This window comes from Ictalurus furcatus, chromosome 5 (assembly GCF_023375685.1).
Source record: "Ictalurus furcatus strain D&B chromosome 5, Billie_1.0, whole genome shotgun sequence".
In the NCBI taxonomy this organism is placed as follows: Eukaryota; Metazoa; Chordata; class Actinopteri; order Siluriformes; family Ictaluridae; genus Ictalurus; species Ictalurus furcatus.
This window is the reverse complement of record NC_071259.1, coordinates 15,888,343-15,915,470: the sequence shown is the minus strand read 5'-3', so window position 1 is coordinate 15,915,470 and position 27,128 is coordinate 15,888,343. Positions and strand designations below refer to the sequence as shown.

At 38.4% G+C, this 27,128-nt stretch overlaps 1 protein-coding gene across 1 annotated transcript in view; it reads right to left on the bottom strand.

Moving 5' to 3' along the window:
• LOC128607739 (citron Rho-interacting kinase) overlaps positions 1-12,805 on the bottom strand; it is a 137,159-nt gene extending 124,354 nt beyond the window's left edge. The window contains exon 1 of the mRNA XM_053624878.1: positions 12,326-12,805. The gene's annotated coding sequence lies outside the window, so the exon portion shown is untranslated. The remainder of the gene's footprint in view (positions 1-12,325) is intronic.
• Positions 12,806-27,128: the final 14,323 nt, after the last annotated feature.

The following is a 27,128-nucleotide window of genomic DNA, read 5'->3' as shown; positions in this document are numbered from 1 at the left end:
GGAAAGGAAAATACACTTATTGAAGTCAGTTCCTTATAATCCACTATCCAATGGAATAGCAGAAAGAAGGATAAGGGAAATAAAAGACTGGTTTGTAAAGAATACAGATGAATCTAACCCATGGGATATTAACATAGAGTTATGTCTCCATTATCCAAATCAGGCTACTCCAGAAACTACTAAAACAAGCAAGGTCTTGACAAAGATAAATCCACTAAAGGTAGGAGGCATAGTTTACATACAGAGAAAAGTAAAGAAAGGAAGGTGTAAAGAAGCCTGAGGAACAAAAGACATAGTCAAGGAAGTGACAGGATCTAACACTGTTGTAACTGAAGCCAACAGACTCCAAACATTAAGAGATTTGAGTATGGAAAAAAATCAACTTAATCTGTTTAGTGACATGCCTAAAATTAATGATTAGGGTGGAACTCAGACAAATCTGCATCGTATATACCACTGCCTTAAATCACAATCTGGCAAGGGCTCAAGGATCTCTATGAAGCTCACAGGGTGAGGAATTAGTGGTAGTAGAGCAATATAAAATAGGAATGTGTGCAGTCTGTAGGCAAGATGCTGCTGCAGTGCAATACACTGGACCAAAGAGTTTGGCCCAGGCCTATTAAAAAAAATCACAAGGATGAATGGAGCTGTAATGAGTGGAATACTAATCCCTTAGATCCCCCAGCATGTGAGATAGGGTCTATAGTAATCTGTGGGAAGTGCAGATTGGCCCAGGGAAAATCTGTGATTTGGGAGATCCAGTATAGCCCCAAATGCAATTGCAGAAAGTGTGATGTGTATAACAGGCCTAAAATTGTTAGGAAGTGCTTGTAGCTGTGGATGGGATGAACAAACCATAGAGAAGTGTAAAAGATGTGAAGATATGGAAAGTCCCTTTGCTAAAATCCATCTGGATGACAGAAGGAATTGTAGCCCACTAGGATTAGTGGAAGGGAAGGAAGGGACAGGAGAGATAATGTCCTCATTCTCATTTGATCCTAGCATGACCTTAAAAGGAAGGACAATGGCAAGTTTTGAGAACTGGTTAGGAACAATCCAGACTCAGGAAGATAAAAGGCTTGATTTAACCAATACCAATTAAACTTTGGCCTATGGAAAGAAATGGCAGCTTCTGCCATCACAGGGACAGAAAGAGTGAGACAGCCCAGGTATGAAGCACTGTCAGGATGAATAATGGTCAGGACCAAAAGTTTGGGCCTAGACTTACCTTAAGAATCTATGACATGGGTTGCAAGACACATAAGACGCATAAGACATATAGAGGAGAACCTAAGAAAGCGATATATAAAGCAACCCAATTTACATTGAGCTCCACAACAGGAGATGACAGAAGGACAATTCAAATTGACTAACTCAGAACAACTCAATTTGGACAATGGCTAGCAATTACTCTACTGTCATGTTGGATGTTTTTACCACCATGGACACTTTCACTAGAATAAAGACTGAACCTTCCATTCAAGAACAATTGGAAGAAAGTTCAACAGAGTCAGCAGTCATGGCCCTAACCTAGGTAAAACTAGTGTAGGTTCGAACCAGGCAGCAGAGATGATAACAAGGAAAGATAGAGCAAGCAGACAGGTTTCGACCACTCAAACTAATTATTAAACTAATAATTCAAAGGGGTTTTCTGTAATCAACACAGATCCAAAATTATACATACAGAGTCAAAAATATACATGCAAACACTTAGATTATTAATTCAGTGGTGCTGAATGTTCCAAAATGTCCTTTAATTTGCCAAGACCAAGGCCTCTTAATTTTCTGTTAGTGATCATGATTGACTACAGCTGGCAGCTTCTCTGTGCCAACATAAAAAGTGATTGTTTGACAGCACTCATTGTATTGACCAACACACAGTACTATAGGAAAGTCCAAGGAGCACAGTGCAAATTTGAAAAAGAGGATAGTGGATTTGCACAAGTCAGGAACGTCTCTTGGAGCTATTTCTAAAAAAAAAAATAATAAAAAAAAATAGCAGATTCCAAGATCATCAGTTCAAAGAATTGTATGTAACTACAAGTTATTGGGAAGTGTAGGCACTTTGCCAAGGTCTGGAAGAAGACCGAAACTGTCACCCTCAGCTGAGAGGAAATTGGTTCGGACGGTCAAGAAAAACTCAGGAACCACCAAGGCACAGGCCTGCCATGAACTGGAAGCTACTAGAACATCAGTGTCACTGTTTACAGTCAAGCGAGTTTTACATGGTCATGGACTGTAAGGCTGCAGTCCAAGAAAGAAGCCCCTGCTCCTAAAATGACATCATGTCCATCTCAAGTTTGCAGCTGACCATATGAACAAAGAAAAAGCCTTCTGGAGGAAGCTTTTAAGGTCAGTTGAGACAAAGATTGAGTTGTTTGGTCACAATGACCAGAGGTATGTTTGGAGGAGTAAAGGTGAGTCATTCCCCAAGAACCCCGTACCAACTGTTAAGCATGGTGGTGGTAGCATTATGCTCTGGGGCTGTTTTGCTGCCAGGGGAACTAGTGCATTGCACAAAGTGGATGGAATAATGAAGAAGGAGAACTACCTTAGAATTATTCAGCATAATCTCAAATCATCAGCCAGACAGTTGAAACTTGAACACAATTGGGTGTTCAAACAGGACAATGGCCCCAAACACACATCCAAGCTGGTTGTGGAATGGATAAAGCAGGCTAACTTTAAGCTTTTGGAATGGCCTCCCCAAAGTCCTGATCTCAACCCTATCGAAAATTTGTGGACTGTGCTTAAAAGTTGAGTCAGGGCCAGGAAACCAACAAATGTCATTGAACTTGACCAATTCTGCCAAGAAGCATTGTCAAATATCCAACCAGAATTCTGCCAGAGGCTGGTTGATGGATACCAAAAGTGTCTGCTCAAGGTGAGACTTGATAAGGGACATTCAACTAAATATTGGGTGTACTGTACGTATATTTCTGACCCTGTATGCATAATTTTGACCTTGTGTTGACTACAGAAATCTCCAAATAAATTATAACTTGTGAACCAATTCTTGTTTTTTTTATTTATTAAAGATGTATGTTGTACAATCATTCTGCCCCAGAAAAAAAAAGTTCAAAGAAATTATTGAAGCCCAATATTGCCATGACATTCATGTTCATGATGAGTGTATGTAAACTTCCGACCGCAACTGAATGTACTCATGCAATATACCATTGGAAAGCTAAGAATCTTGTGATTCAATTGATAAACCGTTTAAAGATACAATCAGACCACCAGCATACAAACAAAGAAACACCGAACGGAGGCAACTCACCCTTGAAGCTTCATAGCACTCCACTGATCTATAACATCCCGACAAAAACACTTGTTGTACTGGCAAAGGTCCAAACAATCCAATTATGTAACAATATTTGGTATAAAACACATTTTACATCAATAAATCCGCACAAACTGATGTTGTGTCATTCCAAATTATCTCAGAAGACCACGTTGTTTTCCGTATCTCCTCAGCGCATGACTAAAAACACCCAAATGCTAGATCTCAAAATGGCCCCTGGGCAGTGACCTATCGAATAACAACTCATTTGAACCAATAGGAGCTTAAATGTCCTGTCTATAGGCCTCAAAATCCAATGAGAGTCTGTGCTTCAGCAAGCTCCTTCCCCCATTCCTACGTGAATAGCTGAATAATGCCAGTGGAGAGATCTTCTTCTTGATCTTTTTCTTCTTCTTCTTCTTCTTCTTCTTGGTTTTTAACAATGACTGGCAACCAGCGTAATAGGTTCATTACCGCCACCTTTTGCTCCGGAGTGTGGAACAGCGTTTCAAATTCTATTTATCAGCCCTAATAAAATCTAAGAAAGCTTTGCTGTTTGTTTATGGACCATTTTATTAAAACCTTAAAGTTTAATTCTTGAATTCCATTTTTCTTCATTTCTTCTATCATATTGTTCCTTTCTTGTCGTACTTGATACATTGAAGAATCGCATGAGGCATTTTTTCTTCAACATGACATTGTTCACATAGCCCATTTGGATGTTTCACTATTATTTTAAGCTAGTTAGTTACATTTATATAGCACTTTTCTAGGCACTCAAAGTGCTTTACATCGTAGGGGGCCGGGGGGTAATCTCCTCAACCACCACCAATGTGTAGCATCCACCTGGATGGTGCGACGGCAGCCATAGTGCGCCAGAACGGCCACCACACAAAAGCTATTAGTGGAGAGGAGAGAGTGATGTAGCCAATTCTGGGATGGTGATTATTAGGGAGCCATGATAGAGAAGGGCCAATGGGGGAATTTCACCAGGAAATTAAGTGTGCTATTTAAATTGGAATGCCGTAACATTATTCTATTATAAATAACTTCTTCTTTCCTTGATTTATCTATACATCTTATCTTTCGATTTACAAACCCAATTCCAAAAAATTTAGGATGCTGTGTAAAATGTAAATAAAAACAGAATGCAATGATTTGCAAATCTCATAAACCCATATTTTATTCACAGTAGAACATAGAAAACATATAAAATATTTAAACTGAGTAAATGTACCATTTTAAGAAAAGGAAAAAAGTTAATTTTGAATTTCATGGTGGCAACACGTCTCAAAAAAGTTGGGACGGGGCAACAAAAGGCTGGAAAAGTAAGTGTTACTAAAACAGCAGGAGGAACATTTTGCAACTAATTAGGTTACTTGGCAAGGGGTCAGTAACATGATTGGGTATAAAAAAAAGTATCTTAGAGAGACGTAAAGATGGGATGGAATCTGGATGGAAGCATATGCTGTTCTAAAACCTGTATATACCTTTCAGCATTGATGGTGCCTTTTCAGTTGTGCAAGCTGCCATTCCATAGGCACAAATGCACCCTCATACCATCAGGGATGCAGGCTTTTGAACTGAGTGCTGATAAAAGGCCTGATGGTCACTCTCCTCTTTAGTCCACTTTCCAATGGACACATGGTTTTCAAAAAGAATTTCTAATTTCAATTTGTCTGACCACAGAACAGTTTTCACTTTCTGTGAAAGAGTTCTGTCACAAATATTGACTCCTGTTTCCGCCCATTTGTTTTGTTGTGCATTTTCCATTTTCAAGGCATATTGCTTTGCATTTTCTATCCTGATTCTTTGACATCTTCCTTGGTCGACCCGTATGTTTTCCTTTTGCATCATTCCCATTTTGTTTATACTTGCACCAAATTTTAGACACAACTGACTGGGAACAATCAACATCTTTTGCCACACTCCATGTTGGATTTCCTTCTTGAAGGATTTTTATAATCCTTTCCATTGTTTCAATTGACAACTCTCTTGTTGGGGCCATGTTTGTGGGACCTATGTGTTTTACAAAGTGATCATGGAATTAAAGGGTTAGTCTTCCTCTTGCATCCATCCTGAGGCATTACCGCTTCTGGCACTCCTTGCAGGCCCACTCTGAATAAATTATTCCCTGTAACATTTATGGGGTAATACAAATAAGTATTTTTCCAGTGCTTACACAGAGTATGCTACTGACACGAGCACACCTCTCTCACCTGATGTCATTGCACCCATCTGCTTGACTCTGTGATGTACAACAACACGGTATGGTGACTGAACTGTTATTACAGCAGTTTCATCTACATTCCATATGTTGCTCCCGTCTAAGTTGTAAGTCTTAATACCTGTCCAAGGATGTTGAAGAAATGTTCCAAGTTTGTGCGGTTTAACTTGTGGCCCGTGTAAGGCTTGTTTCCTCTGGACTCCTCATTGAAAGGCTGGGGTTCTGCTTCATAAAAAATGTGAACCACTCAGGACCTGCCATCTGCTTCTCATCCCATGTTTGTGGATGTTTGACGTTATATATTAGTTGATTAGTCAGTTGATATGCAAACATTGTGACATACTGTAAACGAAAGTGGAATATAAACTTGACTACATAGACAAAAAAATTTTCAATTTCTCTGGCACGTACACTAGTATTCAATTCTACTCTGGTCTCCGGTGGCTAACCTTTCATATGCATACCTCACGTGGAGTCAGTCCATAATACAGGTCTGCTGCCTGAGTTAAATAGTGAGCTAACACTTCCTCCTTCACCTCAGGAAAAACTTTGCAGCTGCTCCAGTAACCTACACTGGGAAGATCAATGAACCCCTGGCCTCTCAGCTTCTGCAGTGATTTGCAGTATCTGCTCAGTGTTACATGGCAGATCCCATGTCCCTTCACAACTGATCTGACAGACTTGCCCTTCTTTGTGACCTCATCAGATGCTTTTTAAAAAAAAAAAAAAAAAAAACATTGGCAGACACACCTCTGTCTGTCTTTTTTCTCCACTGTCTAGGCATTCTGTAAAACGATTAAAATCAACAAAGTGTTCTTAATTGTATGTAAGGGGATGGTTGTAACACATTTTTAAGATGTGTTACAACCCACATCACCCCTGTAAGCTATTGTTTAGCTAACTGTATAAGCATAGTGGGTTGAAATTTGCAAGGGGGAAATGGATCAAATTTTGAATGAGAAACTACAATTTAATATAATTTGAGTCATATGATTGTATCTGCAAAAGTACTAAACAAAATGGTCAAATAGTTTTGGTCAAAAATGTACTTACTGTTTTTTCTCTATAGAATCTGCATGTGCTTATTTCTAGCCTTGACAAACACCATGTGGGATTGAGGATAAAGTGTGTAAACACTGAAATTATCCCTGATTGGTGGAATTGGTGGGGTTACAATTCTCCCCATGTTACAAACATACCAGGTCTCCCCTGCAGGTGTCGGTTTATCAACACAATATTTTAGAAATCATTGGAGCCTCTATTAAGGCCTCTATTATTGCAAGGTAACATCAACTGAAGGACATTAGTGTAAACACTTTAATAACAAAGGTGGTGAATATGCTCTTTCTGTAACAACATATTTGATAAATGTTGCCACATGTTTAAATTAATACATAAAATGTTTGAATATTTGGTTTAATTTTGATCGATTCACATAGTACAGGAACTATAGCTATAGTATTTAGATTATCACGGTAAAATGTGTGCGGTAGAATAATGCAGTGTTAATGTGGCTGTTGTAGAATACCAGCAACCAGGGTTCAATCCTCAGCTCGGGTGAAATAAAATTTTATTCAGGGCATTGAGCATACAGTGGGGGAAATAAGTACTGGACCCATCAAAATTTTTTTCAGTAAATATATTTCCAATTAAATTTTCACCAGACATCAGTACTAACTCAAGAAATCTGGAAATATAAAGAATTCACAACATGAAAGTCCATAAATAAAGTTAAGTGTAATAAAGTGGAATGACACAGGAAAAAAGTATATGGCAAGGAACCAGCTGAAATCCATAAGTAATTATACCCCCTATCTGTGCAAATTCATATCAGCTGGGGTAGTAAATTGATAGTCTATAAAAAGGCTTTTCGTTACCAAGGTGTCTCACAAGAAACATCTCATGATGGGTAAAAGCAAAGAGTTCTCCCAAGACCTTTGGAACCTTATTGTTGCAAAACATTTTGATGGAATCGGATACAGACGTATTTCAAAACGTCTGAATCTTCCAGTAAGCACCATTGGGGGCATTATCCGCTAGTGGAAGCAACATCACTTCATCATCAACTGGCCACAGACAGGAGCTCCTCGCAAGATTTCTGACCAGGGAGTCTGAAGAATAGACAGAAGAGTAGCCCAAGAGCCAAAGACCACTCAGAAAGAACTCCAGAAACACTTGGAGGCCATTGTCACAGAGAAAACAATAGACAATGCACTCCACTGATCACGTTCACCCCACAAGACTCCATTACTAAAGAAAAGGCATGTCGAAGCTCATTTGAAGTTTGCTACAACTCATTTGGACAAGTCTATGAAATACTGGGAGAGTGTAGTGTGGTCAGACGAGAGAAAAATTTAACTTTTTGGCTGTCATACTACACACCATGTTTGGAGAAGAAATGGCACCGCACATCACCCTTAAAACACTATACCAACAGTGAAGTTTTGAGGTGGAAGCATCATGGTGTGGGGCTGGCAGACTTCATATAATTGAAGGAACGATGAATGGAGCCCTTTACTGGGAGATTCTTGAGAAGAATCTGCTGTCATCCACATTGATCTCATTGATGAAGATGAGACGTGGGTGAACCTTCCAGCAGGACAACAATCCAAAGCATACAGCAAAGGAGACTCTCAATTGCATTCAGAGAAAAAAAAACAAGGCGTTAGAATGGCCCAGTCAATCCCCTGACTTAAATCCAATTGAAAATGGAATTTAAAGACAATATGTTTAGAAGAATGGGCCAAAATCACAACTGAATACTGTGGCCGATTAATTTCTTCATACAGGAAATGTCGTTACAAACAAAAGCTTCTCCACTAAGTATTAAATAAATTTCAGTCAGCGTGGCCAATACATTTTCCCTATGTCATTCCACTTTATTACACATAACTTCATTTATGGACTTTAATGTTGAGAATTCTATATTTCTGGATTTCTTGAGTTAATATTGATGTCTGGTGAAAATTTCAAGAGAATAGTCCCATAGGAAATATATTTACTGAAAAAAATGTTGACACATCCAATACTTATTTCCCCCACTGTATATAGTCAAATCGTGTTTGATGTATGTTAATATAACTCAATTCAATCACGTGGAACCAATGTACACATTTGAATTAAGTAAATTCAAATGAGCTTTTTTTCCCCAGTGTTTGGACTTCTGTGTTCACTTTAAACCAGTTTTTTTCAATAGTGAAAATTTAAATCTAAGAAAAGGACAAAAGTTTCCATTGGCAAAAAAGGAGAAAATTGAATTCATTTAATGCTACTTTGAAGGACGTTAATAATTACACATGCACACACAATTCGACTTTCTACACTGAAAAAAAAAAGTTCATTACATGAAGACTGACCCAATTATGTAGTACAGGTACAATTTGTATAATTCAATCTTTTTAATTCAAATTAGAAACTTATTTAAATTAGGTTTAGCATACGTTTTGATGAGAAACGTAATATTTTTTATGTAAACCATGCATAATATTTTTTCTTAAATCTAACCGGCCACACATTCCATTTTTTTTTCAGGCTGAACAACGTTTAATGTGTTCTGCTGCTTATTGCAAAACGGTTCTGAGAGAGATTCACAGATCCGCCGGCCAAGCACAAGCAGATCATGGGCTTCCGTACAAGAAACAGCACCGTTTGGTTGGTAAAAGAATATATTCTGTATACAGTATATGTCTTGGAAGAACTACTGTATCTACTAGCAAGCTGTGTTTGTTCAAATGGTCTTGTCTTTCCTGCGACCACAGCATACGTGTGTTAGCGGGCGATACTGCATGATACCGCATGAAATCGCAGGATCCTTTTTCCTTTGACACGCATTTTCAGTGGCCACATCTGTACTGTAAATGACATCTTTAATCAAAAAGAACCTAGTACGCTATGGGAAGATGACTGTATTATTACAATGGGGAACTGTGCAAGAGAGGAGTAAATATTACTAATATTCAGTTAAATGCGTGCTTGTGGCTCGAGCTCTGCGCTGGTGTGTGAGTCTTATCGACAATAAGCTCTATCATTTAGCTCTATCAGCCACATCCATTTATAGTAAATGTGATTAATTCTGGGTCATTTCACATGCTTCCATGTGCTTCCATGTCACAGTGTCTGTTATCAGAGTTGTTGAAGATGCGGTTTCTGTTCATGTGTGCCAAGACATTTTAGAAACCAGACTGAGCTCCCACTCTGAGCTCAATTGCTATGTCTGAAGTAAAACACGCCCCCTCATTACATCATTCATACGCTGTCATTTGGACAACGAATGTATAAATAAATAAATGTAAAAATAAATAAATGTGGAAACAAATACAATAATACATAAATAATTCAATAAATCTGTAAATACTCATTTATTTAGGCCTATTTATTCATGTATAAATTTTTTGTTACGTTTATTTGTAGATTTTCTTATTTTGACAGGTTTGGGATTCCATACTTGGGCGCAAAAAAAAAAAAAACCTCTGGTGGCACCCAAATTCTCCAGTCCAAATAACAGTGAGCACATAGCTGGAGCTTTCGGCTTCCAAGATGTTCAAACAGCAACTGCACCAAAAGCAGTTCTTGCATCATGGCTCATTTGGCTCACCTCTCTGTGTAACGGGAAGTATGAGTGAAATACCATCTTTCGAAATGTTAAAAAATAAAATAATAAATAAATAAATAAATAAAAAGGTCCGTTGTGTTTTGGGAAAACTCCAGCTCCAGGAGGGGGTGATTGAGAGAACCCAAGTTCTTGGCCATATTTCTTTCAACAAAAAAAAAAAAAAAATGGAAAACAAATCTAGGCGTGAGACAAAATTAGGGATAAGATAAAATCTCATATTATCCGTGTTAACGTGGAAATGATTTTTCACATAATATCATGTGGATTAACCCTAATGGCTTTTTATATATTCCTTCTGCGTGTGGTGTCTAGTTCACTCGTCCATCTACCGTATCCATGGTCACGACGCGTCATGAGCATTTTTTTTCAGTCACGACTCCAAGAAAGGAGCTGTAGTGATGGACATTGCAATAAAATCTTTTTTTTTTTTTTATCGCTGGGGTTTTTTTTGTTTTGTTTTGTTTTGTTTTTTTTGGTTAATTTTATTTCATTTTATTTTATTTATTTATTAATTTTTTTTTACACAAGTCTTACGTATGGGAGGGGAGACATTTTTCAAAGCAGACCGTTTAGCGCTCGTGGTGAAGCCGACAGAAAAGCACTCGGGGATTATTTAAAGCTGCAAGCTCCTCACGACTCCTATTAACATGCAACAATGTGGCGCAGTGGAAATGCCAGCCTGCCATCAGCTTCTGCAAGGCTACATCTAACATATTTGTATACAGCTTACATCATTACAACAGTTACACCGAGTTGCATATGAATGCACAAAGTTTAAAATGGAATAAAAACTAATGTTAAACTAGCAGCAGTCAAGTGAAGGTGACTTAGTGAACATTTATCTATGTAGAGTAATCGTGGTGCAGATCATTTGAGTAGCCTGGTGGTGAGCTACACAAACACCAAAAATACACCATGTAAAGTGTTAGCTCTGCTTCTGTCCTTTCTCATGCTGCACTTTCATTGATTAGCTGTTTCCATTATACAATGGACATTTGTTCTGTGTGTAAGTTTGGGGGGGGGGGGGGGGGATTGCTTGCTGAGGGGCAGTTAGTGGTTGGGAGCGTGCACCTTTGTGAGATCTAATTGTTGGCATGTTGAGATCTGCTGCAACTTGTCTCATTACCTGCTGAAAAAAACAATGGAAACCATCATATAATTTGTCATGGTTTTAATGGTTATAATGGGAATTGTATTGGTTTTAATGGAAACTGTAATGGTCCCTGTGGGTCTCTACTGGTTTCTTGCCTTCTATTGGTGGCAGGTTATGTCTAGTGAACCAGTAATGGTAATGGTAATAGTTTTAATGGTTAGCTGATGGTTTGTAATGGTATTTGTAGTTTAAACCATTAGAATGTTAGTGATGGTTTCTATTGTTTTTTTAGCAGGGTCTATATTAAGAGACTCTGAGCAAGTTGAGGGGCTGGTGATGTACTGTTTCCATAGAAATAAGTCTCATCCACCATACAGTATTAGCTCTTCGTACTGCTGTTTTTCTGATGCATGTTTCTACACCCACATAGTACTTTTCCATCTCAGCATACGCCATGGGCATCCAGCCATTACATCACACATATCCAGCTACTATTTGTAAGGTTTAGCTCTTTACATATCTAAATGTCAAATCAACAATATGAACATTTAAAAAGTACAAACAAGGAAAATATTCTGTTCTGTTCTACTGTGTCACAAAACTGTAATAAAATAAATCCATGTTAGAAGTTACTTGTTTCAGAGTACAGTGTCATGATTACAAGCAATTTTCTAGCACTGCAAGCACCCACTGTCTGTTCTGCCTCTGGGTAAGGTACAAGCTGCAACAACTTGGTCTCACACTAAATGCATGAGTTCTAAAAAGCATAACTGATTTCACTGAATTTGATATAGATGAAGCCAATGGAAAAGCTACAACTGCTAATGAGACACCATTTCACTTACCTTATCATTCATAACTTTTAATAGCAGTCAGCTTATATGAATTCTTATGATTTGGCAATAATAACTGTGTTGGCTACACTGGAGAAATATCTACACTGATACAGGCAATTCTACAGGTTAACTGATTTCAGTGTACATATACTTGAAGTCACATCCACACATGTACACACTTGGACATCAACACAGTCTTTGTGCAGCTAACTAGCTGTTAACACAATTTATTTTGCCTTGTAGACAGAGAGTTTATTTCCCATCTAGTACTCACTTGCCAAGACTAATGACTGAGGTTCCACTTCAGAGAGGGCAGGTCCCCTGGAAGGATGACCAGTGGTGTAGCTTCTTGGATGTCCATAGGCAGTGAGATGGGTTTATGGGTCTGGATGCATTCAGAGAAGTCATCTTCAGAGCAGAGTGCAGTGCTGTTGGGGAAGATTAAGAGATGGGCTAAGAGAGAAGAGGGGAGACAGAAACAGCATCCTAGAGTAGAACAGCAAATCACACTCACAAGCAGCTCAGACATACGCACTGGCACAGTGAGCTTGGCAAAGCGCTCCCTCTCTCCCTCGTACTCTCTCCCACGGTGTGCTCTCACTCACCTCTCTCTCTCTCACTTACTGCAGTAGCTCTACATAGCAACTGAGTCACTGCCTAAACTCAGTGCTTTATGTTTATTGCTATCTAAGTAGGAATTTATCTCCATTTGGAGGTAGAAAGTTCTATTCAGACACCACATTCCTCACTGACAAAAGACACCCCTTGACCTTCATCGTACTAATGAATCCATTTAAAGGTGCCCTAGCTAAGAGTCTACTCTGACAGCCGTCTTTGTATCATCATTGTAACTGGTGTGCAGATTGACTGACACTTTCCCAAGACATTATGTAATGTTACAGTTATTATGTAATGTTAACAAATAAACATATTTAAACTATTTTAAAGATACAGTTAATGTTCAAATCAGACATCAGATTTTTTTTTTTTTAAAAAAGTGTGATATCTGTGATTTTGATGGTGGTACCCAAAGGGCTGGTTTGTTCAGTTGGGTGTTTTACAAATGAACAGTGTCATAAACAGAGCTGTGGTGTTGTTTCTCCTGTGATAAAAGCAGTAAGTGTCTACAGCTCAGAAGTCACATTACAGCTCTGTTTATGACACTGAGAATTTGTAAAATACCCAACTGAACACTGTACTTTCATATTTGGATAAAATCTATTCATGCATACCAACTATAAACCTTTATCAACATGATAGATCAGGCTGGTTCTTCAAATCTGGCCCTCAAGGTCCACTGTCCTGCAGAGTTTACCTCCATTCTCAAACTCACAATTTTTACAGCTGAATGCTACTATAGAGGACTTATTTCTGTTAAAATTTCAGGTTCGTATCTGGTCCCCCACCAGAGATATTCAACTCGAAAGTGAGGGGAATTTTTAAAACAATTGCACATTCTTGCCATCATAAAAAAAGAGAGAGCCTGAAATATTCTGCATTGTACTTGAAATGTACTTGCCTAGGTACCCGCTAAAATATTAAGACTGAGACTCGAACCCTTCCCATTATAAAGTGACCATAAAAGTGGATTTTAATTTAATTTCTAAGTCTAAGGAACATAAATATGCAAAATGTTTATATATTTCCACGTACCTTGTAATGTGTTCTAGAGATCAGTTTTCGTTCCAAGGAGCTAGGCCCATCCTGAAGTGAGATTTTGAGGTTTCTGTAAACAGCTGTACAGTAGGCTATAACCAAAATTTGTTGTGTGCCATGACATAAAGATGGCCACTGTAGTTAAAACAAGTAAAAAAAAAATAAAATAAAATAAAATAATAATAATAATAATAATAATAATAATAATAATAATAATAATAAAAGGGATTTTGCAATGCCAATACATATGTATTGGCATTGCAAAATACCTTCAAATCTTATTTATTTATTTATTTTACTTGTTTTAACTACAACAGCCATCTTTATGTCATGGCACACAAAAAAATTAGGAAAATTAAAAACAGGCGCACAACCTGCACTGGACCACTTGAGATGGAACTGCATAAATGAGTGACAGGTGAGTGTATATTCCTTATGTGAACATTACTGTAATGACATTATTGTGATGAAATGATATTATACAGTTATTCACTTTATATTTGTAAAGTAAACACATATTAAAAATATTTTACCACTCCCTTCATGCTATGACCAAGTACAATTATCATATTTTAATTTGTGTACTTTTCTAAATAAACCGTTAAAATGCCATACAAACTCTAGAGATAACCAATGAAGCAAGGTTTAACAAAAGAGCAATAGCCTTAGATTATTAGTTTATAGAGAGCTCTGTGTGTGTGTGTGTGTGTGTGTGTGTGGACATGAGTAGAGCAAAGCTAAAGCCAGGCAGAAAAAGAAGTGTGTTCTCCAAGTTCTCTACTGCCGAGGTTATTACAAACATATATCTTTACCTGATCGATACCTTTTGACAATGAGATCCCATAGATGCTTTGCAAGATGTCAGATCTCTATGAAACTATGCAGTTGATTAGGTAAAACATCAAATAACTTGTCTTTATACATTTTTGTTTAAATACAAGTCAAAGTACATTTACAAATCACTCCTCTTTGTTTTTATTAGCATTTTCCATACTGTCCCAACTTTTTCGTAATTGGGGTTGTACTACTTCAGACTGGCCTACACCACTGGACTGTGACTGTGGGTCTTCCACTTATTGTACAATTCTAAAACTCACAAGGAGCTGCAGTGAGTTACTGCTTGGATATGAACAAGGCTATTTATTTTCATAATTCACCAACTTTGATCAATTGTCAATTGTTTTTCAGAGCGACAATGTCCTCTGCGAAGACAGGATGAGGAGTGACTTCCACCTTAAAGGCAAGGTGTGGAGCATCTTCCTCCACAAAGGCAAGACAAAGAGTAATGTCCTTCACCAAGGCAGTGCATGGACCAACATCCTCTGGAGTTAGGAGACAGAGATCTGACATCTGACTGTACAAAGCATGTATGGGATCTCATTGTTGAAAGGTATCGATCAGGTAAAAAGAATTTCCAAAAATTTAGCTGGACCATCGTGAAGGCCATCATCAAGTGGAGAAACTTGGGCATCACAGTGACATTACCCAGAACAGGATGATAACTCTTCTTCTATTCTTCCCATCTTGGCTATGAGGCAGGGTGGCAAGATGGAAGCCATTTTCAATTAAAAATAATATAAGGTCTAATGGTCTGAGTATGTATCATTAAATGAAGCTAGTTTTACATACAGTGCACCCGGAAAGTATTCACAGCGCTTCACTTTTTCCACATTTTGTTATGTTACAGCCTTATTCTGTGTCATGGCAAAGGCTGTGAATACTTATGTACATGTGCTTTTTTATGTTTTATTTTTAATAAATTTGCAAAGATTTCAAACAAACTTCTTTCACATTGTCATTATGGGGTATTGTTTGTAGAATTTTGAGGAAAATAATGAATTTAATCCATTTTGGAATAAGGCTGTAACATAACAAAATGTGGAAAAAGTGAAGCGCTGTGAATACTTTCCGGGTGCACTATATATACAGTTATATACAACAGCCTCATCTAACTGGCAGAGGAGGAGGCATTGTAGTTATTTATAATGATATTCTAGGCATCACACAAAAACGTTTACATAAATTAAATGCGTTTGAAGCTTTTAAATTCTTTATATTAACATATGTGGCCACATATAATACGTCTACCCAGTCAATTCAACTTTGTTTGGATCACCACCTGACCCCACAGAACTTGATCAGGTGACTGAATGCTTAGACTCAATGTTCTGCTACACTCTAGATAATGTAGCTCCACTTAACAAAATATAGAGAAAAAAAAACTAGCTCACTAATCTTTTACTATTTACTAAACTATTGATGATGGAACTCATGATGTTAGCAACAGAATGTATTCAGAAGTCCACAGAAACATTTTGTCTGCCAATGTACAGAGAAATGCATCCAATATATGCGGTAGGAACTGAAATAAGTTGAACTACAGGCATAGGAAAACATCACAAAAGAAGAATGCAACAGTTTGGTGATGTCAGTGGGTCACTGGCTTGATGCACTTATCACAAATAAGGTATTTGCAATCAAATTTTAAGCGATATTTACTTTAGCTTACTTTAAGTTGTTTAACACAACTAGATGTAAATATCAGGAAATGACACCTTAAATTCTGATCTGTCGTCTCATATTCATCTTTTGATCTCAAATGCAAATGTCTGAAGAACTGGCCTTGCTGTTCTGTCAGAGAGGACTGTATCTCTCCACCCTAATAGAAGATAACAAAAAATAATCCTAGATTCTTATTTAACACTGTTGTAAAAGTTAACTAGGAATAAGATCACCACAGAAGCATGCATTGTCATACAACGATATCAGATCAGCAATTAGAATGTTTTACTCCCCTTCAATGTGCTCTAGAGATCAGTTTTTGTTCCAAAGAGCTAGGCCCATCCTGAGCCGAGATTTTGAGGTTTCCGTAAACAGCTGTATAACCAAAATTTGTTGTGTGCCATGACACAACGATGGCCATTATAGTTAAAACAAGTAAAATTTTAAAAATTGTGGTTTTACAATAGCAAAACAGAGGTACTCACACAAAAATATTAGAAATATTAAAAACAGACTATAAAAAAATGGTCTTGCGTCACATAACTAGAGTGAACTTCTGGTCTTTTATGATCCTCCACACCTGCTTTGATCAAAAGGTACAGGCTCTTTGTTGGTACCTTGAATAATGAAGGCTACAGCAGGGGTAGAGCTTTCTCTTACAAAACCTTGTAGTTATGGAACAGCCTTCCAATTACTGTTTGGTACTGTTTGGTAACACAATCTCAGTGTTTATGTCTAGGCTGAAAATATATTTGTTTAGTCAACCCTTGTTAATAGTTTTTTCTACTTATGTTTGGAGTTCTCATCACCTGAAAATTATGACCACCATAAGATTATTGTGGATGGTACCACATTCAGTGTTGTGAAAAAGTATTTGCAGATTTTTATGTTTTTGTGCATATCATACTAAATTGTTTCATAAATTAAACAAAATCTAAGATAAAACAAAGGCAACCCGAGTAAACACACAATACAGTTTTTTAAATGATAATATTATTTATTGAAGTAAAAAGTTATCCAATACCAACTGGGCCTGTGTAAAAATGTATTTGCCCCCGTAGTTATTAATTCCCCGTATCTATGAAACTACATTCACAATGGGGTTCAGCTGGACTAGACAAAACCAGGCCTGATTACTGCAAACCCTGTTCAATCAAATCAACACTTAAATAGAACTTTTTCAACAGCATGAAGTTGGTTAAAAGGTCTTACCCAGTAATACACTATGCCAAAATTGGAAGAAATTCCAGAAATGATGAGAAAGAAGGTGATTGAAATACATCAGTCTGGGAATGGTTACAAAGCTATTTCAAAGGCTCTGGGACTCCAAAGAACCACAGTGAGAACCATTATGATCCAAATGTAAAAACTCAATGCAGTAGTGAACCTTCCCCAAAGTGGCCAACCATCCAAAATTCCTCCAAGAGCACAGCAACTACTCATACAGAAAGTCATAAAAGAGCCAAGTACAACATCAAAGGACCTACAGGCCTCTTTTGCATCAATAAAGGTTCATGACTCCACTAACAGAAAGACACTGGACAAAAATGGCATCCATGGTGGCAAGGTGAAAACCACTACTAACCCAGAACAACATTAAGGCTCATATGAATTTTGCCAAAACACACGTTGATGATCCTCAAACATTTTGGGAGAATGTTCTGTGGATTGAGTCGAAAGTGGATCTGTTTGGAAGACGGGGTCCCGTTACATCTGGCATAATCCAAACACTGAATTCCACAAAAAAGAACATCATACCTACAGTAAAGCAGGGTGGTGGAATTGTGATGGTGTGGGAAAGGGCATAGGAAGGGTGTAGGTTTGATTTTGGTGGGGACATAAAAGCAGTCCGCAGAGACGGCATGTGCCTATTCAAAGCTTTCATTTCAAACACACATGTATGAATCAGACAGTACATCAGCCTAACATTTGTCATAATACTGAATCTCACTGATAACATATCACCATGTCATTGTTTGACCTCACCTGTGACCCTGTCTCTCCACCTGCCTCTCTTCCTGCTCTGTCTGAGATACTACCTGTCTAGGACTGCTTCTGTCACCTGACCTGACAAAATAACACATTGATGGATGCCACATGAACATTGAGAAAAAAAACATTTATGGCTTTGTATTATTATTACTAATAATTACTAATTATGGCTAAGTATTATTATTACCATTGTTGTTGACTCTACACATTAGAAATTGATAAAATACTTTAAGAGATTTACACTTTGACTCGTTGTAAGGTAGCTCCTAATGTCTTCTCGTGTGTGTGTGTGTGTGTGTGTGTGTGTGTGTTTGGCACTTAGGCTAATTTAGTGATATGCTGAGTCAGGATGGTGGCCAAAAAAAGAAAGGTGGGCATTAGGAGCTATTTTACAAGTCCAACAAGTATACACACACACAAACTAATGTTTAGGCTTGCCACTCATCCTGCTAATATGGGATTGTCACGTATTGAAAACATGCACTGTCCCTGGATCAATATGAGTCACGATTGATTTGTCCTGTATTTTCGTGTACAGAACAGAACTGTTCGTATAAGGATGGTGTCTTCCTCATGTACCGGTAACCTGCATGATGCACATCTAGTTGACGGAGCTTTGGCACTTCGTACAACCGGATGTAACTACAGCCTCTCACATGCTAGCAAGAAACGGCAAAGTCAATCCTATTAGCGACATGGGTTAGGGAGGTGGGATTCGTAGTAGAGAACGAGATCTGTTAACCATTTGTGTACCTCAAATTGTGCTGCTGCCTGTCTTGGCCAGGATGCTCTTGTAAAAGAGATTCTTAATCTCAATAAGACTTTTCCTGGTTAAATAAGGTTAAATAATTTTTTTAATAAAAACCACAAGACACTGATGGACAACAGTGGTTTTATATATAAATGTATTTTAAATGTTTGATCAAAATTATTTCTAGGGACAGTTCAGTAGTCTCTGGATATTTGTGCTTCAGGGCCCGGGCAACTAATTAATAATAACAAGCAATAATTGAGGGAAACATGAATGCTCTTTAACCAGGAAATCCTAAAGGAGAATGTCTGGTCTTCAGTCCATAGATTGAAACTCAAGCGCAACTGGATTATGCAGCAAGACAATGATCCAAAGCTGAGGAGTAAGTCCACCTCTGATGATCGGAGTAAGTTCTAGTCCTAGAAGTAAGTGAAAGACTGATCTCCAGTTATCGGAAGCGTTTGTTTACAGTTATTGCTGCTAAAGGTGGCACAACCAGATTTTAAGTTTAAGGGAAAATTTGTTAGTTTTAAATTAGTTTTTCACCTGGGTGATAGATATTGGATAACTTTTTTTTTTGCTTAAAATAAAAAATAAATAAATAAATAACTGTATTGTGAGTTTACTCCAGTTGCCTTTGTTTTATGCTGTATTTTGTTTGACAATCTAAAACTATTTATTATGAGATATACACAAAAACAGAAACAAAAAAAAACTTTTTAATAGCACCATAGAAACCATAAAGATGGCTGTGGATGTTCTTCCTTGGATAGCCTTAGGACTGCAATTGCTCAGAACAGTTTTGCAATCAATCTCCATTATTAAACAGTCAACACAATAGACTTTAAATTAAAACTATAATGAATTCAGAAATGACTCTGATGCTCATACTCATAAGTTGCTCATAAGCTTATAAGTTTCAGTTTACACAATTGCACTATTTGACTATATAGTATACAGTTATAGAAGGGAAATTATTTATAATTGCACTATCCAGTGTCTCCCAGATGAGGATGGGTTCCCTTTTGAGTCTGGTTTCTCTCAAGGATTCATCCTTATGTCATCTCAGGGAGTTTTTCCTTGCCACTCTGCTCATTAGAATTAGAATAAAATTTATATATTTCTGTAAAGCTGCTATCTGACAATGTTCATTGTTAAAAGCGACAATACAACTAAAACTGAATTAAATTGTTTTAATGAGACTAAGGTAGAACTTTTCTGGCATAATTTTAAAATATATGTTTAGTGCAGAAACAAGATATGTTTTGGTTTATCTTCGGCTTATCACCCAAAGATCACCATACCCATAATGAAGCATACTGGTGGCAGCATCATACTATGGGACTGCTTTTCTTCAGCTGGGACTATAGTCAAGATAGCGGGAATCATGGATAGCTCCAAATACCAATCTATTTCGGCACAAAACCAGCAGGAAGCTGAGACCAAAAGGCCACAGGCAGTGGAGACCAGGAGACCAGGGGCAGAGAACAGGAGCCTATAGGTAGAAAACTTTTTTCAGTCTCCCATTTTAAACAGTCAGACTCCTATTGGCCTTACCCCAGATGAATGTCTGCAGGGATTGGAGGCCAAAAAGTTCTTGAAGGAGACCCTTCCTGGGCACCAGGAACTTATCGGTCTCCAGTATGGTCTCCAAAACTGGGCAGACTCTCATAACTAGGCTCTCAGCTCAGTCACGAGCTTTGTCAGTATGCCAAGATATTGAATGCTAGATTTTGAAAATATAGTTCAACTTAAATGGAAAACCGTGATTTGGAATTATGCTGGAATATCTAGGGGCCATGTCAGTAAAAAGTCCTTGATGTACATTTACTGATAAGAATGAGATCATTACACACACAAGCCTTTCACATGGCCTATTCTATGCATTGCTACCTTGTTTTTTTAGCAGACAGTTCAATTTACATAACACCATGACACTGTTAGAACAATACACATCACATTTTACTGCATCTCCCCCTTTTCAGACTCTGTCTTCTCCTTACAGTGCAATGGCTTAGCATTCACTAGTAAAAGTCCTTTTTTTATTGCAACATCAAATTTAAGCATATCAGAATTGGATTGTTTTCTGCTCCTACCAAAATAACATTAAATAAATTATTTTGATTTTCTCAAATGGCTTAATTGATTGATTCACCCGCTTGATGTGAATTGTCTTTTTGCAGTGATTACAGTTCTTTGTTTATTCAGATGTGTCTCTATGAAATTTGCACATTTGCTTCCATTCCTAAATGCAGAGATTCTCCAACTCAGATTCTCCACAGATTCTCAATTGGACTTAAGTCTGGGCTGTGAAACTTCAATTCCAAAACACAAAACTTCCAAGGCATTTCTTTGTAGTTTTGCCCTATGCTTTGGCTCATTGTCATGTTGGACCATATATTTTCACCCTTAATGCAGATGTCTGGCTGACTGGAACAGGCTCTCCTCAACAATTTGCTTGTATTTTTCTCCAGCCATGTTGCCTGTGATAACAAGATTTCTAGTTTCTCCTCCTGAAAGCAACCCTAAAGCATAATGCTACCACCACTGTGCTTGAAAACAGGAATGGTGTTACCTGAATGTTGGGCTGTATTTGGTCTGCACCAGACATTATGCTTTGTTTTTAGACCAAATGGCTCCACTTTAGTCTCACCAGACTATAAAATCTCTACAAAAGCTCTCAGTTTTTTAAATTTTTATTTATTTATTTATTTATTTTTAAATATGGCCTTTCTTAGAAGTGGCTTCCTTCCTTGATATTGTTGAGGTCTGCACAGGTTCTTCGTATTTCAGCCAATGTAACCCCTTCAGTGTTGTAGCTGGACTCTACTTCTATACTTCTACTATACTTCTCTGGCAATTGCTCTTCTTGACTTGGTAGTGTCTGGGTTGTGCCATATATTTTCCACTTTGTTATAATGGATGTCACAGTGCTCCTTTGAAGGTTCAAAGCTTTGCTGATCTTTGTATAACCTTCTCCTGCTTTTGTGCTCTTATGAACTTCCTCTCAAAGCTTCATGGGCAGTTCTTTCAAGCCAAGTCAATTTAAATATAACTTTATTGTCTTCACAGTCATATACAGTGTGCAGTACACAGCAAGATGAAATAACGTTTCTCCTGGACCCAAGGTGCAAGACACATGTATGAAATACACAGCATTGACAGGACATAAATAAAGTGCAACAGGAATAAGAAGCATGCAGGGAGGGGGTATGGGAAACAGTTGAGGTGTGTACAAAGATGTGCAGTGGAGCATAAATACTCCAATTGCAATAAAGAACATTTAACATGATAAAAATTACAGTAAGCACAGGGTCTAAAGCTAAAGGACACTTTCTCTTGTTCAATATTATTTACAAAAACAAGACTGGATACATTAAAAGTAAAACGTTGATTAGGGACTACGCTGACGGAGGTTTCAATGCTACTGATTTCACAACTCTTAACCAGGTGTTTAAAATCAACTGGGTCAAACAGTAACTGCGTTTACATGGACAACAATAATCTACTCTTAATCCGATTAAGACCATACTTTGATTAAGAAACTACCATGTAAACAGCAATTTTTACTTACCTTAATCTAATTAAGGTCATAATCGAATCAAGCTCTAATCGAATTAAGACAGGTGGAGTACTCCTGTTTTAGTCACATTATGGATGTGTATTACAGACATGTAAACACCTTAATCACTTTATGAACGTCGTGTGAGAGTTTTCACCGCATTTTGCGACAGGACATGATCACACACGGCAGTTTTACATTTTACGGCAAACAAGAGAGTTCGGCTGTGTCCCCAACCGCATACTTGCCTACTATAGGACTGTAGTGGGGAAAAATACATGTATCTCGGCTACTATATAGACAGTAATTACGCGGTTTGAGATGCAGCCCACGGCTTCAATCAGTTGTCTATTAGCATGTATAGCATGACAAATAATTAACCGCACTTAAAGCGTTCGTAAAAAAAATTAAATAAAAACACCCAAAACTGTATACGGTACCATAACGAAGACGAACTGTATGTTGATACGTGAAATTCTGGAGGGACATCGGACGGTGTGGCACAGTGACGTAATGACGCGGGCTGTTAATCTAATTATGTTCTATAACGTAAAACGGGAACATGATAGGAGTATTCTAAAAGCGACTCATGTAAACACCTTAATCACATTATTATCATAATCAGAGTAAGATTAATAATTAGTTTTATCAATTAATAATAATTATCGATAATTAGATTACTGCTGTCCATGTAAACGTAGTCAGTGTATACATGGAGGATAATGCTCCCTGGTTTTTCCTTCCAAACTTATTATTTGAACGTTGTGGTGGTTTAAAGTTTTTAATTGCTGGGTTGTAACTTTAACTGTCATAAACTGCCCTTCAAGCAAGCAAACTTTCACAAGCAAGCACTGGACTCATAGAAATTGGCTTTTAAGCATACCTTTTCACCTCATAACTTTTCGAGAGCTGTTTTTGAATGCAGGGTGGGGTCTGTGAAAAGGAGTGAGTAATTCCAGGAATGAGCGTGTACCTGTGGATAATGTGGTTCTTGTTCTCAGGGTGTGAGTTGCAGGGGAGGGAGAAATGAAAGACCATGTGGAATGATCGTGCAGATTTAAGTACATGAGTATATATCCAATAACATAGCTTTTCAATCATGCGGAGAAATGTGCACACTGTTAAGCACTCACCAGGAAGCACCACATAAGGTAGCAACATAACATATATGACAACCTAGCCCCCTCTTGAGGACATACTGTGCATAGCGCTTTCAGGAAAGATACCAGATCCCTGCAACAGCCCCCCCCCCCCCCCCCCCCCTTGAAATTTAGACATATTTACCAAAACTATGACTAATAAATTCAACTACTCGAATGACAATTGTTTGAGAAGGTAATTATTTCCTAAATAACACACTAGAACATAGCACCTAGTCATCTCAGAATAATTCTGAGTATTTTGTCAAACATTCAAGTCAAGGTTTTTTTTGTCAAAAATCCAAAGACAATTTAATTATTTGACATTATAGTGACTGAGTCGAACAGGAGAACGTCTCTCTCTTGTAGAATGTTACAACATTGGTACATCAGGTATATCCAGTTTCTCAGTTAAGTTCTGATTTTTTTTCCATTCCCAAATGTTTTGTGTCCCAACTTGAAGTGCCTTCCTCTGGTACTATTTCTGTTACAGCAGGACAGGAAATTTCAGATGGCAGGGGCTCGTGATCAGAGGGCAGTGTTAACTGGGTGGAATCCTGGAACATGGCAGTGTGTCAAACTCAAATTTGATCAACATGCCTCTTCAGGATTTGATCACTTCCAACAACTACTGTATATGATACAGGACCTGAAGGACTCACGATGACAGCAGGAATCCACTTGGGTTCTGTAGTTACAATCTAACCCATCATCTCCAGTTGTGAAAATTCTCAGCTTAGCACTTTTGTCATGACTCTCTTGCTGTTTCTGTTGTTTGAGTTGCACATTTGCTTTAACATCTGGCAAGAGAAGATCAGATGTAGATCTCAGCTTTCTCAACATGAGCATCTCGGCCAGTGACACACCTGTTGTGGCATGTGGTGTGATACGATAGTTAAATAAGAATCTTGCCAACCTGGTTTCCAACCCTCTTTGAACATTTGAACAGCACGCTCAGCTAATCCATTAGAAGAAGGATGGAATGATGTGGATCTCACATGCCTAATCACATTACTTTGCATGAACTTTTCAAATTCTGTGCTTGTGAAGCAAGACCCATTGTCAGAACCTAGGATCTGAGGTAATCCAAAAATACTGAAACTTTGGCGTAGTTTCTCAATGGTAGCTTGCGATGTCTATGAGCTTGTGGGATAAATGTCCATCCAAAGCGCATCCACAATTAGCAGAAACATCTTTCCCAGGAAAGGACCCACATAATCCACATGAATACGGCACCAGGGGGTCTCAGGACATTCCCATGGATGCAATGGCACTACCGGCAGCATTTTGCTGTGCTTTAAACATTCCTCACATATTTGGGACTCACTCTCTACTTCCTTATCCATCCCAGGCCACCAAAAATAGGATCGAGCCTTTCATTTTAGACATCCCTGAGTGTGATTGGTGTAACAATTTCAGAAGCTTTGCATGACCCTGCCCGGGTACAATCACTCTGGCTCCCCAGAGTACACATCCATGACGTACACTCAGTTCCAGTTTTCTTCTGGGGTAAGGGTTCAATTGAGGTTCCACCTCTGCTGGCCAACCCTTCAATACATAATTGCATATTGAGCCAGAATTACATACTTTATTTGCCCAGCTTTTTATTTGAGCGGTCCAACCAATTAATTCATAAATCACATAATTAATTGAGTAAAGTCCACCTGTGTGCAATCAAAGTGTCACATGATTTGTCACATGATGTCAGTATAAACACACCTGCTCTGAAAGGACCACATGATGTCAGTATAAATACACCTGCTCTCTCTCACCTTCACCCAGCAGCTCCAAGTCGCATGATGGAAGTGGGTGCTGGCAGAGAAGGGCATTACCAAAGAGATGCTAGACCTTGTGGTGCTGGAACTTCACCTGTTAAATAAAAGATCACTACCTGACTTTATTCAATCAGCAATTGCTCATGTGCCCAGGTAGCCACTCTTACTTTACCAAACCATACCTTACCTCAGTGTGCTACGTGGGTTGAGATAGAAAGCTGAAGTATATATGGTTACATTCATGCATTATTAAATTTGTAGAGAACAAAGGAATCGACATCCTATTGGATGACAGAATACACTGATTAACCTGTTTTAACATACCACATCCTATCTTCCTTAAAATTATCTTCCTCACATCATGTATTAACCTATCTTATCTAACCTATCTCATCCTTCTGTGACATGTTGGTGGCCTATTCAACTTGTATACATACTCATGGTTATAAAAACCATATACCACAAACAAGGGGTTGTCCCTCCGAAACCCTCTCCTCGGGCCCATGATAAGAATTGACCCATTCCCTCCCTGATCTTCCAGTCCTTTTCTTCTTTCCAATCTTGAGCTTTTTCTCTCCATGCTCAGGGAGCCCTTAGGTGAGGCCCAGCCATGTGTGTTGGTGCAGCAGGGAGCCTGGGCATTTCCAGGACCAACATCAGTGCTGCATCAGGGAGACACAGAGGGTGGATAGTGCTGTACCCACCCCCCCTTCAAGGGGATTCGCCTCAGGGATTTCCCCTTGGAGCAGTGACAAGACAACACCCTGAGGCATGATGACCCATTTCTTTTGGCTTTTACAGCAGTGTTTGCAGGTGGTATGAGGCATGTTGTGAATGTCAGCTGGTGAACCCACCAGCCACCCCAAAAGTGCCATTCCTCCCCCTTCCTTTAATCAAGGTCCCCTTTGAAAGAATTGGTGTGAACCTCATCAGGCCGTTAGTATGGAGTGCACTCTTACAAGTTGTCTCACAAGTTGGGATCCCAAAAGAGATACTGACTGACTAAGGCATGTCTTTCATGCCATGGACACTTCAGAAACTGTATGAATTATTGGGGATTAAATTGATTCGTACCAGCATTTAGCATTCAAAAACAGATGGACTGGTTTAGTGATTTAATTAGATGCTTAATGCACAATAACTCTCAGAATTGGGATAAGTGGCTCAAATCCCTATTGTTTGCAGGAAAAGTATTCCTGCAAGCCTCCGTGGGGTTCTTCCATTTGAATTACTCTATGGCCACAAGCCTTGCGTTGTCTTAGACATCATCCAAGAAAATTTGGAGGAGGGACCTTCGCAGAGTAAAAATTAAGTTCATTTTGTTCTTGAACTGAGAGCAATACACAACACTTTGGGTCAATTAAAACAGGACAATTTGTTACCCCGGCTGTATAATAGGGGTGCCTGGCTATGGGAATTCACAGGAGCTGAAGTGCTCATAGTATTACCCACATTGAGATCTAAATTATAAGAGGCAAAGGACCTTAGAGGTCACACCACACATCGATTATGAGGTGAGGCGAACAGATAGAGGTGGGGCACTGAAAATATACCACCCCAATCTCCTCAAATCAGGGAGAGAGTTAGTCCCTGTAGCTTTGCGATGGTGATTCCTGAGAGGGAGGAACTGGGACCAGAGGTGAGTCTAAAACATGTAGATCAATCCACTCCAGTTCCATTTGGAGACCACCTCTCCTAAA